General features: G+C 41.0%; 1 long non-coding RNA gene across 1 annotated transcript in view; it reads right to left on the bottom strand.

Annotated features, from left to right (window-relative positions):
• Positions 1 to 15,970, bottom strand: part of LOC137669338 (uncharacterized) — a 39,919-nt gene extending 23,949 nt beyond the window's left edge. The window contains exon 1 of the long non-coding RNA XR_011049078.1: positions 15,882 to 15,970. This is a non-coding gene — a long non-coding RNA (uncharacterized lncRNA). The remainder of the gene's footprint in view (positions 1 to 15,881) is intronic.
• Between the last annotated feature and the right edge of the window lie 3,922 nt (positions 15,971 to 19,892).

The raw sequence follows: 19,892 nt of genomic DNA, 5'->3' as shown, positions 1-19,892 counted from the left end.
TTAATTTCCCCAAACAGCAAGGAGAAATTAATGACCAAAGGGCCTCAGCTGCAAAGCTTTCCAGTGCTGCACAATCAGGTTGCAGCTAGATTGTCTATCTCTCTGAGCTACTGGAGGGCAAGGTTCATCCCCCAATCCACACTGTAACAGCATCCAGAATGCATCACTTCATCTCCAAACTCAGTAAAACACACATTTAAGTTGTAGGAGCCCACAAGTATCAGGACCCTTTTCTAAACCTCAGAGAAGTGCAGGGAATATAGCAAAGGGACAGCAATGTCTGCAGAACTTTGATTCAGATATCTTGTACCTTCTTTACAAAGCTTACAAAGCTTTTTTAGGGTATTAACTGTCTCCAGAGTGCTTTGTGCTTCTCTGACACAAAACCACGTCTGCTCAGCTAATGCATTTACAATCCGAAGAACCTATTTTATCTGATTATTTTTTGGTCACTTGAAATTAGGTTTTTAAACTGCTCTTACAAATGAGCGATCTGAACTGATGAGAATGTGAAAAATTAACTCCAGTGCCTTTCAGAGAAATACCCTGACAGTCAGCTGCTGCTGTGGAAGAAATAATTGTATTGAGCCTAGAATAGGAAGCACCAAGATCTCTTCAGCCTCTTTTTTGTGTCTAAACAGGAAATTGTGTGAGCATGGTTTAAGGAACAAAGTGGAGAGCTCTTAGATCTGAATTCTGCTCAGCCCCAGAGATGGTGGGACTGAGTCTGCATTCTTGGTTTTCAGCAGCTCAGAGGAGTATGCATGAAACCGGTTGTTCATTGATCTTAAACAGAAGGATGTGACCAGCAATTCAGCACCTTGTCTATGTGCTACAGAAGCAAAAAAAATTCAACAAGAATAGAAAAAGTGTTGGTTTTCATTCTAGACCAGTGGTAAGGAATAAGGAAAACAGTTCTTTTAATGTGCTGTCTCTATGGTAACTGTGTAACAGGGCACTCACTACATGTATTTGTTTACTGCTTTTTGCATTGCATAGGAAACGTACATAGATCTTCTATATGAACTCCAACATATGTGGATTTTATTGTCTAATCACACAAAGACCAGAGGATGTGCAAAATAATTTCAGATGTCAGTTTCAGAGCTAGACAGCCCACAAACCCCCCTATTTTAACTAACCAGTTTTTTATCAGTGGGAAAGCAATGAGCGGGAGGGAAATATTCCTTCCAGTGAAAAAGTCTTGGCCTTTGTGGGCAGAAGAATTTTTTTTTGTCCGTGCCAGAGCTGCGTCTACTTTTTCTTTCCTATGCCCACTGTGTCTCAAGCATGGATGTAAGAAGAAGGTGTAGATTCTGTTTCTCTGAACAATGATTTCTGCCTGGCAATATACAAAGGCAGAGTGCATTTTGTTCTTATCAGTAGGGTTGAGTGCATGGTGCGACAGGACCACATGACAAGCTTTGAGGGAGAGGATGGCACAGCCTTCCTTTAAAGACATCTCCTTCTCTGGAGACACAAAACATGAAGCAGGCATTTATATTTGAGTTTTCACTGGATCTTTTTGAAATTCATAGGACTTGTCTAGACTTAGGAAGAAGTTTTAATCTGCAGATATAGCAGCTCCTCAGCACTTCAGCTCTTTTTCCTGACCAGTGTGTGGTATTTCACATCATTTCAGAGTGACAGAGATGGAAGGAGAGGGTGAGGATGAAATTAAAGTAGATAAAAGCAGAGTGATACAGATAGACACACCTGTAAGGATGAAAGGAAGGAAATGGCTCAGGAGGATGAGAACTTCTTTGGCTGTGTCTAGCTTTTATTGACGAAGTATATGACCTGGAATATCTCCAGAATGACCAGGAAGGGCTCTTCGGTCTGAAAACTTGACATTGTCTGTGGCTAAAGCACATTCCAGCATAAACAAAGCCTCACCATATAAAAACATTATTTTTACTGTAAGATAAATTGAGATAAGCACTGAGTGACTCCAATCCCACTAACTACTCTCCCTATACAGTTATCTACTCCAGGGTAGTGCTATGAAGTTTACCAGTGAACATGTGTGACATGCTTTTAGCTCAAAGATAAAAGGCTGGAGGAAGACAAAGCCACTGTGGTAATGGTTAACCATTTAATGATGATGTAGTTTTGAAAACGGTACTGTGAAAGTTTTCTGCTATACCACACTCAACAGTGGCAGTGACAGTGTGGGCTTTTGACCATATTTTTGTTATATTCTTCAGTATGCAATTCCCATTAAAGAAAGTCTCTCATCTTTCTCAGTTCCTCAGAAACTATTGCTTATCTCAGGCTGCCTGTGTCATTTCCAGTCTGCTTACAGAGAAAGGTGCTTTATGCAACATGTATCCTGAGAGACCAAAGGTCTGTTATCTCTAAAGCTTCCCAAGACTGAAGCATGAACATACCCCAAAAACAAAAGTGAAAAGGAGCAAAAAAAATGATAATGCCAAGAAAGACACTGAGTTCAAGGCAGATTAATTTGCAAGGGGGTTTCCTACTTCTCTTTCCACTGAAGTACAAGGAAATGAAAAACAATTAACCTGCTTAATTTACTCGCATCCTGAAACCAGTGACAAAACCATTTTGGAAGCCAATTGAAAGTGATTGTATAATCTCTTCTTAGTTCTCGTAATGTCTCTGGAAAACACCACAGTGGGCTCTGCTCTGGGTTCAGACACTCAGAGAGTGGCTGCAGCAACACAGCACAGTAACTACCAAGTCCTCTCTAAAATCCCAGGAATGCTTTATTCAAGATACTAAGCTATGGACTGCAATCATTCTTGTGCTTACTGCAAGGGGTTTTAAGTATATAATGTCCTTATTTCAAGGAATCAGTGGCCTCAGCTGTCTCCGGCATTCATAACTCACACTTTTGCTAGTGACAGATTTAAACGTGATTTTAAAAGATTTTGGGTCAAGTTCATCCATGTTCAATGCATCAGGGAACGACCTGGCCCATTTTGTGCATCTCAATTTGACTGTTCAAAACAGCAGCTGTGCCTGTATCTGAGCAAAGAACAAGACTTATATAGTCAAACATATATAATTCATGGATTTTACTGCACTAATGAAAACGTAATGGCTTTGTGGCTGTGACCAGACATAAAACAATGAGTTTTTACCACGAATGGCTGCAGCTCACTTTAGGTATTACACTGAAAGGAGTGAGTGTGAACATCAGCATGGCTGGGGCACTGATGAGACCAGGTTTTTGCTGGCTTCCTCTTAGCAGTGGCTTTGTGCTATTTCCTGTTCCCAGTCCCAGGCCTTGTCCTTTCTACTCATGGCTCCATCCTCTACTCTTTTCTTTTACCCACTGACACTCCACCTTTCCACCACAGAGCTTTTTCATACTCTACTGCTATGTCCTTTAGCAGCAGCAGCTTTTCTCTTCCTCTTCAGCCACCCTTCTACTTCCTACCCCATCAGTCTTCAAATCTGGAGTTTTGACACTGATTTCCCTTCTGATCCCTTCCTACACACATTTCTTTGTTTCCTGTACTTATCCCTGAAATGTTGGTCCCACCTTACTGTTTTCCTGTGATTGCCTGGTGTAGGCAGCCTGTCCGGGCGTGTGCCAGGAGCTCAGGTCATAAGAAAGATCTAACAAACCACAGCATGTGAAAAAGGGCAGGCAAGGTCCAAGCGTCAGCTGAAGGATGAGGTTTAGTAAAATGTTTCTGATAAAAGCAAAACAGATAGCAGAACAGTGAAATAAGGGCATATTTCACACTCAGAGCAGACTGAAATCAAGATGTGGAAGAAATTATATTTAATTTAGCTAATGTTGATTCAGCTGCTGTCCCCAAGGTTATCCACTAGATCTGCTTTATCCTTTTGCAGTTTCCTCAGGCCACTTCCTCATCTTGGAGTCTTTATAAAAAAACCCCAACAAACAAACACAACCCCCGCAAAAACCAAGCAGGGTTCATCAGTATGTATATTTTAGTCTGTGCTCTGTCTGTTGGTCTGTGCTGAGCCTTCCTCGAGGACATGTAGTTCCAGGAATCACTGGTGTGTTTCAGGTACTGGCTGACCAGCTTGAACTGGGAAGAACAAGCTGGAAATGTTCAGTTGAAATTCTCATTACTGAGTATTTGGCAGAATTATGAGCATTCATTCTCCAAAGTCAGTGATAAATGCCAAGAAAATCTGAAGTTCTAGGATTGCCTACAATGACCATATCACAGAGCATATATATATATGCTAAAATATCTGATTTAATACATATCTGATATATATTAACAAAAATTTTTAGGTAGTTGCTGTAAAATGTAAATGAAATTTACTAATTCCTCTCTAACTTTATCCCTACAAAGGGATTTTTAGGTTTATAAATGCTGTATATCCAATGACACACAGCTAACTCAGATGAAACACAGAAAGCCTTTAAGAGTGCACATAACAGCAACTGCTCATTTAGGATATCAGACCAAGAATAGTATCCATTTGAATACCAAGAAGAATTTAGGTCAGGAGAACATAATTACCCAAGTTGGAGTTTGTCCAGGTTACCTGGATTACTACTGCTAAAAAAAGCAGGACCATCAGTGAGCACAAGTGATTAGGATCTGTGTTTAGCAAAAGATACTTTTAGTTTTAAATATATTAATGTGAATTAAGCATCCCATTCCAATCAACTTTTAGTATGAGTTGTGCACCCATTTCGTTAAAATCTCCCCTTTATGCTGTGGCATTCAGCTGCTGCTTTCTGGCTCATCAGAGCAGTAAATGTAATTTATTTTTCCCTAAAGTTTAAATGCAAAAAGTTACATATCATTGAGGTCTTCTGCATTATATAGATAAAAGGTACTAAATGCTACACAACTGACAGCTAGACATCTCTTTTTGCGTTTTGTTTTTGGTCTCTATGTGGTCTCAGTCCTGCAAGGAATCATAGAAGCATTTTGGTTGGAAAGGACCTTTAAGATCGAGTCCAACCATTAGCCTAACACTACCAAGTTCACCAGTAAACCACATCCCTAAGCATCTCATCTACTCATCATTTATCCCCTTCCATAGTAGTTTAAAGCCCTTTCGAAGAGCCCTGCTAACTCCTCTGCAAAGATCTTTTCCCCCTTTGAGACAGGTGTACCCCATCTCTTGCCAGCAGACCTGGTGTGGTGTAGATCAACCCATGATGGAAGAACCCAAAGCTGTGCCAGTGACACCAGTCTCGGAGTCAGGTATTGATCTCCTGGCTCTTCCTGTTACTGCCTTCATCATCCAATTTTTTCTAGCCTATATTCCTGTTGAAATAAAGTTACCATCAGGTGTTCATCAACACTGAAATAACTTTCTCATAATGTTGAGATGGTGCTGGTTAATTTTCTGCATCTAAGATATTCACCACATGACACTGAGGCCTCAGCTCACAAAGACTTTTCAATTTCAGATTGAACATGTCGCATTGGAAAGAGCTCTGATAACCCACAGCAGCAGATTATAGCTGAGGGCAGTGAGATTATGGCAGAGGGAAGACAGGAGGGAATAAGCATTTGCACTGTGAGAAGGGGTGCAAAGAAAAAACACTATTTTAAAAAAAGTTGTACCACCTTTCCATTTTTCTAGGACCCAGGAACTGCCTGACCACAGAGGGCGAGAGAAGTTATGTGGACTGGCTGCTCTTGCAAAGCCTGATTCCACTCGCTGCAGCTCCATTTCTTGAAACACAAAATCTGGAAGAAAATCCTATCCTGAGAGAGACTTAACTGAAAACTGCACCAGTAAGAATGAGACTGAGCCCCAGCATACCTGGAGAAGGCAAATCCCAGGAAGGATATGAAGTCTCCTGAACAGCATGTATTGGAGGTGGCAGTTTTTCACAGGAAAACTTTATTTGCTTCCAGCTTGCATGACTGCCTCTGAAAACATGGCTTCTTTCTTTCAGAATTTTCTTGCAGAAACTTTTGCTAGTTACTCTCCAGATAATGCACATTTAGCCTTAGAGACTATTTTTAGCTGCTTTTCTTTCAGCACGTGTTCTTGGAGAGTCCCTGCTATTTATGTGATTACAAGATGATTAATTAGTATGCTGTCAAGATACGATTATCCTGGCATCTAGGGAATACACTGCATTTCTTTGCTCCTTACAAGATGATGACTGCAGCATAAAGCACTTCTGCCCTAAATCCCTGGTAATAGTAATCAACCTCCAGACTGAGCAGGATTAAAGGCTCTCCTTCCTATGAGCCCTAAATTGGTATCTCCAGCTCTAAACCTATTACAAAGTCAATCAGTTCCCCCAAACCTACTGCAATATGCATCTGTAAAGCACGATGTATTTCCCAGTGTAGGTTAAGAGGGTAAACTGGGTAGCAGTCTTTGCATGACGGGTGATTTGGTAGAACATCCTTGTGCACAGTTCGTCTCTGTGCCCATGCCAACTCGTGCAGGCTCACCTGCTTTATTATAATCTGTCACAAACCAACACTTCTCTTTGCCTTCTGTGCATTTAGCTTTCAAAGAAATTAAAAATAATGAACCTCTCATTCCCAGAACAATAGTTATTGCTAAAGGAAACAGAGGCAGACTCTGGCATGTTCAGGGTTGAATAATTCCTGACAATTTTCCTTTCTGTGCTGGCCTGTCCCTTGCAGACCTTTTTGCTACATTTGCTGACTCACAAATCCTTCCATGTGGCAGACTTAAAAGACTTTATTATAAATACACTAATAATCTGAGCTGTCGCTACTGCTAGCTACTAAGCTCCTGCCTGGGGCACTGGTAATAATGAATTCTTCTATTCCTTTATTTTCCATGAGGGAGAGCTAAACTGAATGGATTTGTTATCGGACATCTGCCCTGTAGGATTCTACAGCTACTTATTCCTACTTGCACTTTCTGAGGAAGGGATGGATTGCCTTGGTTATTTTGCTTGCAGACAATAAAAAAAGCGGCTAATGCTCCCTCCTTTGTCTGTGTGAATTGTGTTATTCAGCAAGAATTGTTGCAGTTATTTATCCTGGAGGGCTGTTTTACTTAACACAAGGGCCCAGGGAACACATATCTGTGACTCCGCAGCTTATCAAGAAGCAGAGCAGTCATTTATCCATGCCTTTTAATGCGAGCAACGAGAACAGGACTGTACAAGCTGCCTCGTGTCCTGGAGAGAGACTGTGACTTCAGTTCAGGAAGGAGGCTGTGACTGGAGCTTTGCCATAAACGGGGGAAAGGACGTCATGCTAAGCCTCTAGCCAGCAAAAGTTCATTACCAACTGGTACATCCGCAAGGCTTCGCTGTCCACCCCTCAGCCTTTCTCTGCTCCTTCCAGCTCCTCAGCCTAGAGGCTGGCACAGTGGAATAGCTCCCCCATTCATATTTTATTCTGTGATGCTAATCAAATAGACTAATTATGTATATCCCAGGGTTGACCTTGGCAGGAATCGTGAAATTAGAACCACCTCCCAGCCCCTCACACTTCTCTTCTGTTCAGACTTGGAGTATTATTAATCCCTTAACACCAATTCAGTTTAATTCTGTTCTTACAGTCATAGCAAATGTATGTGCAAATTAGACTTTTGTGCCTAATTTGCATATGCATCTCAGTTTTGAACATTACGCCGCTAGAGATCCCCTTGGGAACATGGGTCATGATTCAATGACAAAATATTCTGCTGCTACAAAGGACTGTTTCTGCAAAACCTCTGCTTTCTTTGAGAACATGTGGATTTTCCTGTGTTAGCATGTAAAAAAGTCCCCAAGACACAAAATACTTTGATGTGGTTAAATTATTCTTCTTTGGCTTTATGCCTAGGAAGTATTTTGGGGTTTTGTATATACAGTTCTCTTGTGCATTTTCATTCAGAAGTAATAGGATTGATACTATAATTATTGCTAGATTGCTATGCCCTGCAAACATTTGTGTGCTGTATGCTTGAGATAGAGGGGGGTAATCACTCATGAACTGTTTCTGTGGGAGAGTCTTCATGCTGCACCAGTCATTTCACATGCACTGCAATTTATTCATTGTCAGAAATACCATTTGAGAGGCTACATCTGCTCAGACCTGATATCAAAACAAAAAGGAGATCTTCCCACAGTAGGCACCAAGGGCACTACTGAACCAACCTCATTATTTAACAAATATATTCATAAAACACAAATATCTAAGATTGTATGATTAAATACTGGACATTCTGTTCTTTAAAGCTCAGACAATAACAGTATAACCCCTCACATCACCTTTACTTTCTTTTAGTATTTAGCAATTCCTCAGATTGTTCCTGTTCACTTTTGGCCATGCTGATCTGCTACTTCTGTTTAAAAATAAAATACTTGATATAATGAAAAGAGAGATCTCAGTAAGTAAGAGACAATCAAATCCAGATTTCTCTGGAAGCTCACTGAGGCATGTTCTTTAGAGAACTGAATAAGTCTTCTTGGTTGAATTTTCCCTATTTCCTATTTCAACTGCTATGATCTAGAAAAGCCCCCCACCCATACAGCTGGTTCCCCTTTCAGCCAAAGGCTGCAAGTGCAAATGTGTTGTTCTACAATTTGTGCACATCACATCCATTTGTGTAAAATCTTGGATGGAGTTAGAGGGAGCTGCTTCAGTAAACGGTCAGAAACAGATGAGAAATCAGGGAAATGCAGGCTCATACCTACAAAGGTCCTCCAGTTTCTGTCAATTGATAATCTTGGGGTAAATTCTAGGCAGGCAGCAGAAGGGTGAATTGTGTAACCATGGAGCCACTGATAACATCCAACGTGACTCAGAGCAAATGAAGTTTTTCTGAGAAGCAGAGAAAACAGTAGACAGGAGGAATTCCTACACAGCTAATAAGGGCAAGGACATGAAGGTCAGTGGGTTGAACAGAACTGCTTTTCACATTTCAGTTTGGGAGAAGAAGATGGTTCTGAAGTGCATTCAGCATATAGAGAATAAAATATGATGAGAGATCCCCCCGAGCTGATTTCCTACATTGTGGGCAAGCAAAGGAATTCCCCAAATCTCCTATTCATCACAAAGCTCATCTGCTGGACAGAGCTTTGTGTAAACATGTTATTTGCATAAGTAGGATAAGGATAGAAAAATTAAAGGTGTGATTATGCCACTGTAAACAGATATCCAAGATGGGATCAAGCAAGCAGCTAGAGAGACAAAACCATCACAGTCCAAGAAGCAGCCAAATAAATTCCCATCCATGGAAGCTCACAGTACTCTTGTAAACTGAGGCTAGAGGTGTGCATGTAGCTAATGAGTAGTTGCTTCTGTGATCAAGTTAGTAACCATTCAGAGCAGGGTGCAAAGAATAGATGAGGCAATAATCTCTTACATCACTCCTACAAGATTTAACAGAGCTCATCTCCCAGGGCCCTAAGATTCTGGCACACAGAAAATGCACCAAAGCTTTTCTGGCTGTAATAAGGGAGAGTCTCTCCAAACACAGCAACTGAAGACCAACAGTTAGAGACCTCACCCCACCAAGATATTCTGGAACTAAAAAGAGCCACTGGACTGGTTGATTTCATGGGAAGGATCCTGCTGATCTGAGTAACCGGAAAACAAACACCTGATATTCCCACTGACTCCAAGAGCAGCTGCATTTGCTCAGCCTCACAAAGCTGGGGAACAAAGGGCTGCCAGTACACAAAGGGTCCATGATAAAACTGCTGTGGACCCATCTGCTCAGAAGTGATTTCTGTGATGGAGAAAATAAGAGGGAGAGGAAGAGAGAAAAGCCCTTGAAGTGTGAGCCTTTTTGGGTTTTTGCATGAATCCTTTACAGTTTGTGATTGGGGTTGCCGTAGCAATCCTGAGCCTTTCTGAATAAAGGTAGATCTGAAGCAACGTACAAGTGGGCAGTGTTTGTGCCCTCTCTGGTGTCTGCACACACTCAGAGCAGCCCTTCTGTAGCTGCCTGGGCACCTGCAGCTGCCTGCAATATCACCAAGCAGGCACCTGCATCATAAACTTTGGGTAAGGATTAGTACAATTAATTAGCACAAGTAAAAACTGCCTTTTAAACACAAATTCTTATTTCAAAGCCTGTTCCCAAGGCACACTAAGCCACCTGCTTACTTTGGAGAGGTACAGGGAGTAGAAATTGCTGGGCACAGTCAGGAAAGCTGGGCCTTTAGAGGTTTGCAGGGTCTCATGGAGTGGTCTGGCTGGGGAGATTCAGGGCACAGCAAACCTGGGATCTAGACCCTCACACAGTGAAATCAATGGAAGTTTGAAGTTACCTTTGGACAGCAGGACTGAATCTTGGATGAAGTGTGGGGGGGGGAAATACTAAGCCACCCCCTCCTGCCCCACAACACACCAAGGGTATTTCTGCAAGGTGCAGAGAACAACCAGCACCCACTTGCTTGCTAGAGCACACTTGAGATCCCAAAGGGGACCTTTAGCTTCCAGGATATATGGAGGGTGGGCACATAATCCTCTGGGGTCATATACAAAAGAAAGCCTGTAGCTCTGCACTGTGATAAATGAAAAAGAGATCCCATAGCAACTTTTATTCTGCAATTTTCAAACAAACTTTTGCAGCAGGGAGAAGGAGGGCATGGGAGGCATGTGTTAAACCACAGCCATGACACATCTCTCTCCAGGGTATTTGTGTTTTGCTCACATTTCTTGGCTCCTGGTTTCATTACTTGTATGGGAGCTGAAGCCAACACTTCTGCAAGTCCTTCTGATCTCTAGAGAAGGCACTAGCAGCTACAGGTCCAGCTCAGCACCAAAGAGAAGCAGCTGTATATTAAACCAAATAGAAAAAAAAGAAAAGGTGAGCAGCAGCGAGCTCCACAAAGCAGGGAGGCCCACTGGGATTAAGAGGAAAGATTTGCAAGGGAGCTGATATAGACCCACTCTTCTCAGGCAGGTTCTTTACTAGTCTGAGACCTGGCATTTGTTAACACAGCCTTGTATGTCCCCGGGGTTACTGACTCTCTAACAAAAGCAGAGATGGGGATGCAGGAAGCAGCCAGGTTATCCTAGCACCTTTAGAGAACTTTGCAATGCAGCTGCTTTTGGTGCATAAATTAATCTGTGTTAATGGGCCAGGGTGGCAAATGCATTGACTTGTTTCTTCTCAAATAGGGTTTTTGCATCTGATTTAGATAGTCTGTTTTAAGGGAAGGTTTTCAACTCAGTGCTGTTTGGAGAGGTTTTGCAGACAACACATTTCTGAAGACATTCTGAGGAACTCCTGGGAGTTTAGTGACATTGCAGTAATAGTAAGATACTGGGTAACACAGCTACAAGAACTGACTAAGCAACATCTAGAAACATCTCTTCCATTGTGCCAGAAGCAGCATCTGGCTGGCTGTTTGGATAAACTAAGTGAAGAGCAGGCTATATTGGGGGGCAAGGGGGACAAAAACCCACAACCAACCTTTTTTTTTTTTAAAAAGTACATTTTCAGCCTAACCAGTTCCATAGTTTAGATCACTGGATGGTCAGAGAGTTGCATAAACTGGCATTGCCACTAAGACAAAAACACATGCCAAGCTTCCTCTCTGACCTTCAGCTAGTCACTACGTCTTTGACCTGTCAGAAGTGATGACAGGCCTCGTGGAAGGCAAAATCCACAGCCCTTCTTCAGGCTTTGGTACTCAGTTTGTGTAAGAGCAGCAGGATCTGCTTCTGAGATATGAGGGTTAAACAGGCAAATTATGATTGCTGTGAAAACTGAGTGCAGCTGGGACTGGATTTTGTCTCTTTGTTCAGCAAGTATCTGGGAAGTAACATTAGCAGTGAAAATGCCAGAACTTTTCATGATACTAGGAAAGGGAAAGATTTCACCTCAAAAACTCCACAGTAATCTTGACTGAGAAGTCAACACAGTGTGGCCATTGGGGAGAAGCTGCAAGAGAATGAGGCCAAGTACTAGAACCTCTCCTAACACTTGAGACAATGTCGATCCTTTATGTGGATTACAGAACATGTTTTCTTCTATGGACTCACATGCATTTTTATTCTGTTACCACAGTTTACCCACTTTTGACTCAAAAGCCAAATAGCCTGTGTTGCTAAACCTCGAGCTACAACAAGCACAGCTTTTTAAACCAACCTCTTGTTTAATGTTAACTCTGGTATAGTGGGTTTTTAATAACCCCCTGGATTCAGTGTGCTTTGTGTCACTGCAAGTCTGGAAGGGCAGTTATTGTGCACATTATAGTGGGTACTGCATTAAACATCTGCTGTGTGAAAACAGCAAACTCTCCAGCTGAGCAAATTGCTGGGTGTTGTTGGGACTGTGCTTGGTGCTGTGGTCATTTACTTAACTAAAAAAAAAAAATCCACCTCTCGTGCAAGCCTTAACAAGGGACTCCTGTGCGTGCCAGCTGTCAGGATGGGAAAAACCCTGTAACTGGAGCGATTAAAAGCTCACAATGGCAACAGACACATTTCTCCATTTAAGGTGGAGTGAATCTGTCTTATAATAGTGACATGGCTGCTCTTGTAAAGCCTGCAAATTTTTTTCAGTCATCTTTGTCTCAGCATTTTTAATTCTGCAAAGCTCACACCCCCACATGTTGGCACCTACATAAACACTTCCAAAAAATATTGGGGAACTGAAGCTGGGGTCTGCTACCAAGCTGTACTATGGATCGCGTTTTAAAAAGATCCTACACTTCAATATATTACTATAATGGTGGCAATTTTGGTACCTAATCAGCAAGGTGAACACAGGAGGGCTCTATTGATTACTACAAACAGTGCAGGAACAGTGGTCTGGAAAGGAGAAGTTTCCACACATATTTGATAGGACTCAATAAGATCTGAGAGAAGGATCTAGAATCTCAGTAGAAATTAGCACCATCCAAAGCAATGGAATTACAGTTGATTTGGATTGACTACACCAGCGGGCTTTTGCAAATGAATCTGCCTCTTTGTCCCTCAAAGAGTTGACCCAAACAGTGTGGGTGTGCAGGATATCTGAATATTATCTAGGTTTTCTGGAAAATAGTTTCACCTCTCCCAAGCATAAAGGAGACCTTGAAGAAAACCAAACAGTGCTGTCCTCTATCTCTGAATGCCTTCTCTCCGTGCACATTTTGTACTGGATAAAAATAGCTTTAAACCCTGGGCTAAGTAAGCTTCTTACATTCGAAAAACCTGTTTCAAGTGGACAATGGAGGCACAGCCGAGACACCATAAAAAGGCCTTTGGTTTCAATGTCTGCAACTTGAAATGCCATCCTGTATCATTTTATGTGTCCAAGAGGGAACTAACTAACATTGAGACACTTTGCAAACAGCAGAGTAAGCATGAATAGAGAGATGTGTGGAAACAGGGTGTGGCTGTCTAGTTCTCCTTTCTACATTTCTCTCACAAGATCAGACTAAGTTCCTTTTCAAGACTAACTGGAAGCCTTGCGAAAAATTATTCACAGGGAAAGGACAAAAATCTATTTTGCATATCTCAGCAATACATCAGGAAAAGATAGTAAACTTACAAGTTGGTCAAGATCTTGGCTACAGAAGAATCATCTGCTATCAGGCCATTTCCATAGCTTATCATTTTGAAACTCTCTCAAATACTAAAGTATTTCTAGAGACACACACTTTGCTTATTTCTGTTGTAATTATTTCCGAGTTATAGTTCAAAGGAAGGTTGAGGTAAGTCAAAGAACAAGATCTGAAATTGCTTGGTGCATTTTTTAAACTGTAGTGCATGAAACACTAGAGGGGTCTGTAGATTACTCTGAAGGGACTGAGAAGGGAATTAGGAACTACAAATAAAAAAAGGGGGGTGGGGGGGGGTGGGGTGGGGAAAAAGCTAAGCAAGATACTCAGAGACCTGATTCTATTGCCCAGTTCTACTAGCCTGCTCCTAGCTGGCTACAACGTTTCAGGCAAGCTTGTTCACTTCAACATGCCTCAGTTTCACCTCAAAGACCTCCAAATGACCCACCAAAAGAAAAAGTCTGAAGGCCAATCATCTCCTGTAATTATCCACACTAAGATCACCTTGGATGATTATGGCCCAAGTCCTGAAAATTGATCTCTGCAGGAACAGAAACTAAAGCATTCTTATTCTTTCTTAATTATTATTATTCCCCTAGGAACCCTTTTGACCAAAACCAGAGTTTCTGTGGGAATTTCTGAGGTAGCAGCAGGACAGGCAGCTAGCTGATGGAGAAGACTCATAACCATCCCAGAGCAAGCCATTCTCACATCTGAATCAGTGCCTTTTGTGATGGAGTCCAGCTTAAAACTGGAGAAGTCTGTTGGACCCCTCACAACACCCACTTAATTCTAGGTGCTACAGCTTGTGGAGGCCATGATCCACCACTGGTCACACATAGATCAAAGTCTAGAAAGGAGAGGAAAAGTTGGAAATAGTAGCCAGAACTATATCTATATTTTTCCAGTTTCTAACGTATGGAACAAGCAAAAGCATTTCACATTAGCAGATAAGATCTTAAAAATATAGATGTGCAGGGAAAAGGGTAGATACTGTGTAAAGACATGAGAATGAGACAGAAGAATTATTACTGGACAAAGACAGAACTTACTCAGTGCAAAAACTGTTCTCAAAGGACTGCAGAAGGGAATCACTGCCCCCAAACCAGTTTTTTTTTTTATGAGACAGGGGTTTATGACCTTTCAAGATACTGCTTCCTTTGAGGGAGCAAGTCTGTGTTAGCGGTACCAAAGAAATTCCAAGTCGGATCCATAACCCACTGAGTCCAGGACTCAATGATTATCCCAGTGCAACAGTCCAAACTGACAGTCCCTTACCAAACTTAAAGCAAAAGTCAACCCACAATAAATTCACACAATCTGTTTCTGAGAAGAGATGCTCCCAGACCCCACTCCCAGCATCACGTGCACTCAGCATTGTTACAAACAGGGTCAGAACCCAAGAGAGCAGGAAGCTAGATGAAAATAAGGGAGGTAGACAGAGTTTGCATATACTGTCTTCACAAAACAGAAATGGGTTCTCTGGATAGAGCTGCACCTTTCTAACAGCCTTCTTAGACTGATCTCAGGGTTGTGCTTCCTTTTTCTGAGTGGCTGGCCTCTTGGTCAGACATTAAGACAGCTTTCAGAAGAGCTGCAGTATTTTTTCCGTGTCCAATACAGGGAGCCCAGCCAACATCACAAACACGTCCCTCAGACTGGATTTATGTGGCTAAAGACTTCACGTCATGTCACCAGCTCATGGTAATACCACCCTTTTCTTCCTCATAGGTGCCCAAGAGGCCACAATGTAAACCTGTCAGGAGACTGATCTGGCTTTAAAATCAGGTGATTTTTAAGCTGGATCAGTTCCTTGATCCACTTTGCTGTACAACAAATTCGTTTGACAAAACCAAGGGCAGGACAAAAGCAGGAACAAGTGAAAATGGAAGAAGAAACTAGAAGGGCAGGAATACAGTAATCTGGCATTACCACTGAATAAAGTCATTCAAGTCATAAAATCACTACAGAAATCACAGTACTGTGCCTTAGGCAGAATTAGGTATTAATACTGATGATCAGTAGTTGTAGAAAGCTGCTTGTGCCCTGAGCCTCAGAAGGCTGCAGCTTGAGAAACCCCTACTTGAGAGAGCTCCTGAATGCCTTGAACCAGAACAAGCACATACAGCCATTCTTTCTCAACATGACAGTGTTTAGGACACCTTAATATATATATACAGATAAAGCACTTTAACTAAGATTTTCCCATCCCAGCCTGATGCACAAGATGTGTGTTAAAACTCTCAGGTAAGGATTTCAGAGTTCCATGTGGTTTTTTAATTCTTCCTCTTTCTCCTAAAGAGTTTAATGAGGAAGTATCTTAGAAATCCTGGAAAAGGACAGGCCTCCTGTGCCTATTCAGTAATGAGTCACAGGCCGAGTCTGACAGTTTGTTAGTACATGGAGAGGGATTTCTGCTCCTGTCATGCAGTCCAAGAGTAGATAATAAGAAATTATGGCTAATTTAACAACATACCTTAATAAACCAGAAGTAAGCAATGCAGAACTGTCAAAACCGTTGATCTTCCTCGAATTTTTTCTAGACCTTTCCATGGGAGATTTTGTCAGCATGGAAGAATCCTTTGAAGAAAAGGAACAAATGTGTGAGTCACTTAAAAATCTCTCCTTTTAAACAAAAGAACTGAATTACTCACCCACTCTAGTGGGGACAGGTATTAGGCTGAAAACTATAACTCAACTACTTCAGTATGTTTGTGCCTCAGAAGACAGTTTATTCCTGTTGTCCAGGCAGGCTGGAAATAGCTAGAGAGCAGGGAAGCTGCCCATGCTTTACAGGACCTAAAATTGGAAGCAAGAGAAGTACAACACTGCTAAAGAGGGAGAACTGAAGGGGGGAAAAACCCACTTCTAGTCTTAATTTATTTCAAAACAGACATATACTCAGCAGGATTATAACAGCTTTATAAAACAGATGGGACATGCCTCTCCCCTACAAAAATCAGCAATGAGCAAGTGAAGACAGCTGAAGATTGTTAAAGTTTTCATCACCTAGCCAGTGACAAGCTGTACCTTTCCTTGAGACAGCAGCTTCTCAGGGTGCTGCATGTTGCTTTAGGGATGCCAGCCTGCCTAGAACTGATTGAGTTACATACCAGCACTGTACAACACAGACATGCCTACAATTACTACAATACACTGCCTGCTTGGGAAAGCCAAATTGTTTAAGGACGCCTGTGTTAAGGGGAAAAAGAGGGAATTTACAATCAGGGTATGATTCTTGGGCTCAATGTAAGAATTACTGGGTGAAACTTTGTGGCCTCCATTATGTAAAAGGCAGGTTAAAGCATTATAATGATATAATTGGTTTCAAAAAATTAATGCACTGTAGGGCAAATGAGGAAATAGACTTCTGAATGAAAGCACAAAGAAAAAAAAAAAAGCACTGAACAGATTCAACAGCTATCACAGTTGAGGTAAGGCAAACAGATGACGCAGGCAGTGTTTCCACACACTACACTGATGCTTTCCTACAAACAGGACTGTAAATTCTCTCCCTCATACTAAACAGGACGCAAGAACTGATTTGGACTTGAGCTGCATATCATACACAGTAGAAAGGTTATACCAGTGAACGCATTTTGCACCAATTTCAAACCCCTGGTATAAGACATAGATTGCCCAACTAATTTCTTTAGCCGTTTTCTTTTCTCACACATTAACAGATCTTTCATATAAGCTTTTAAACATTGCTTTCAGCGGGAATTTCACCTTCAAAAGCACATGGCACCAGGTCTTTAAGAATTAGTAGGATGGTGTGTATGCTACAGCAATGAAAAGGCAGCCAACCAAAATGATAGGGAGGAGAAAATTTAGCACAGGAAAACATAGACTAAACAAGAAGTTACTAGAAAAGCTATTTGATACACCATAATTTAACATTTAAATCACCAGCCTTTCTATCTATTCCTAAGGCATATCACAATGGGCAAAACATTTTGCCTTTTCCCTCCCCTCTAACAAATGCGGTTCTCAGCCTTGAAAATTTTATCCCCAAAGCTGACACATCTGCTCCCTTTTTACACAAGTGTTTTACTAGAGATAGTCAGAGAAAGCTAACTTCCAACCTTGATTTTCACCTTTTGCATTTAAACACAGAACTAAGGACATGCCAGGTATTAGCTAGTTCTAGAAGCTATTCAATCAATAAATCAAATATTGTGGTATTTGAGAAACTGCCACACTGTCAGTTTATACATCCATTGCTCCCAAGGAGCTCAGTCTACTGGCAAGCTGGGATTTATTTATTCCAGAAATTTATGAATAATTTCTAAAAACAAATCCCTCTGAGAATTTTACAATTTGTCAGCAAACAAAGAGAATAGCAGAATTTCTCAGATAAATTAGTTTTAATGAATTATTCACCAAAGCTTCCTGTATAATGAAGTAGGGAACAACTCTACAATGACAGACAGAACTAGGATAACAATCTAACAGATATTTTTCATCTTTTGTTTCTACAAAATGACAAAGACTAGAAACATTCAGATTTGTATCCTTCATCACTGCCTTTAGTACCACTACAACCCAAAGCAGACTTAACATACAGCATATGATAAAATATTTACCAGCATAGCATTGCATCACAGCATTTTAGTTTTTTTGTAATAAAGCAAAAATGGGTTCTTCCAAATTTAAAGACAAATTGCAAAAAAAAAAAGTCTCTAAAATGTTTAAAAGACATTGTAACATGCTAGCTTGCCAGCAGAGCATTCCTTCTAACACTCTTACCCCAGACCCCCTTCAAAGACAATCAATCACTCTCTACTCTCATCCTCATCATTTCCTTTTAAGCAATAGCTGGAAATAGCCCCACCTGCTTTAAAAATCAAAGAGCAGCAGCTGGCGATCAGTCCTCTTTATAGCAGTCTGTGAGACTTAACTATATTGTCCTGAGCAACTCAGTCAAAATTAATTATAACCTAGATGGAATTAATTAGAGGCTATCTTTATTTCATTTCCATTGTTGTACAGACAATTGTTTAGCTACTCCTCACATGACTTGGTAATTACAGTAAGATGAAACTACTTAAAATGAAATGTCCTGAATGAGCTTTGATTTAGATTTACAAGAGTGTGTTTGTGGAGGTGGGGGGAGAAAAGATGCTGTTTGTTAAATATATAGCAGATCTACACACACACATACAGAGAAAGATTTGTCAGTTCTTGTTATCACTCTGATGTGTCATCAAAACAGAAAAGTTACTTTAGAACAACACATTTCAGCAAATGTACATGAGAAACACAAACAGCTGGTTACATAGTTGGGAGAACACAGGCCCATAACTATACGGGTGGTGTAAATGACCAGGACTTCAATACAACTCAAATCATTCATCTGGCTGAGGACTTGGTGTATCTGTTCTGAAATTAACCCATCAACACAGCAAAGAAAAAAGATGATTATATCTATCCAATGTATAAATATACACAGCTATAATGGCATGCATGAGTGTGTAGATATGCATTTATAACGTGTATATTTATTTCACAGACACATTCACATACATGTGCTAACTGGGTAGCATGCTTTTTTTCCTTTTCTGCCAGTTCATTTGTTATTTATTAGGTGTTCTTATAACATGATGATCAGGTGTTAAAATACTTTGCAGCTGGACGTGAGAAAGGTGCTGGTAATTTGCCACACTTAGTGAGAAGATGCCTCAAAGTTAGAACAAAATCCCGTCTTACATTCAGAAGTGGCATTTTTGTTAATTAAAAAGAAAAAGAAGACTAGCTAGGAGCAAGTTCTCTCTATTGCAGAGAAACTTTGATGGAATTCTGTTGTAAGGTTCAGAATATTTTAGATTGAGGAAACCTTCCGCTTGTATGTGAAGGTGTAAGAAACCTCCTGAAATCTGTCACATGAGAGGAACCAATAGCTTTATCTTGCACTGTGGGAGTGAGTTCCTCTAGGCACTTTAATACCAGTCCAGATCAAATGGCTCTAATCAGCGTTTCCACAACCTACTATCAAGGCAGGCATGTGTCTACAAGTGATGCAGACGCTTCCCAGACTGGCGGATTTCAGAGACAGCCAAAAGGAAAGAGTCTCATCAGGCCTGAAAAGAGACAGCAGCAGTTTTCTATTTGGTTAGTAACCACTGCTCTCATTACTAACATCTTTGATTGGACTACAGGAATCTGATTCTCTAGTTTGATAGAGACAAAAAAAACATTTGAGAACAGCAAAAAAATCCCCCTTGCATTTAAGAGAGAGGAAAACCCACCCATCTAGTCGTAATCTATTGAAGTGACTTTTCCCTATAAATACAGAAAACCTAAATTGTTCTAAAATAATAATGTCTCCTGCACTTGGGCTTGTGGGAGGCTAAATACAAGACGACTCTCCCAATGAACATAAGTGCTTCATGCTTCCAGGGGCAATAAATAAAGTATCCCTTGTTGTAACTGGCAAAGGCATGCTTGGCACTCCTGGGAATTAAGCTAAACTGAGCCTATAGCACAA

The sequence above is a fragment of the Nyctibius grandis genome, chromosome 12 (assembly GCF_013368605.1).
Source record: "Nyctibius grandis isolate bNycGra1 chromosome 12, bNycGra1.pri, whole genome shotgun sequence".
Taxonomy (NCBI): domain Eukaryota; kingdom Metazoa; phylum Chordata; class Aves; order Nyctibiiformes; family Nyctibiidae; genus Nyctibius; species Nyctibius grandis.
The sequence above is the reverse complement of the archived record's forward strand: the minus strand, read 5'-3'. Positions and strand labels throughout refer to the sequence as shown.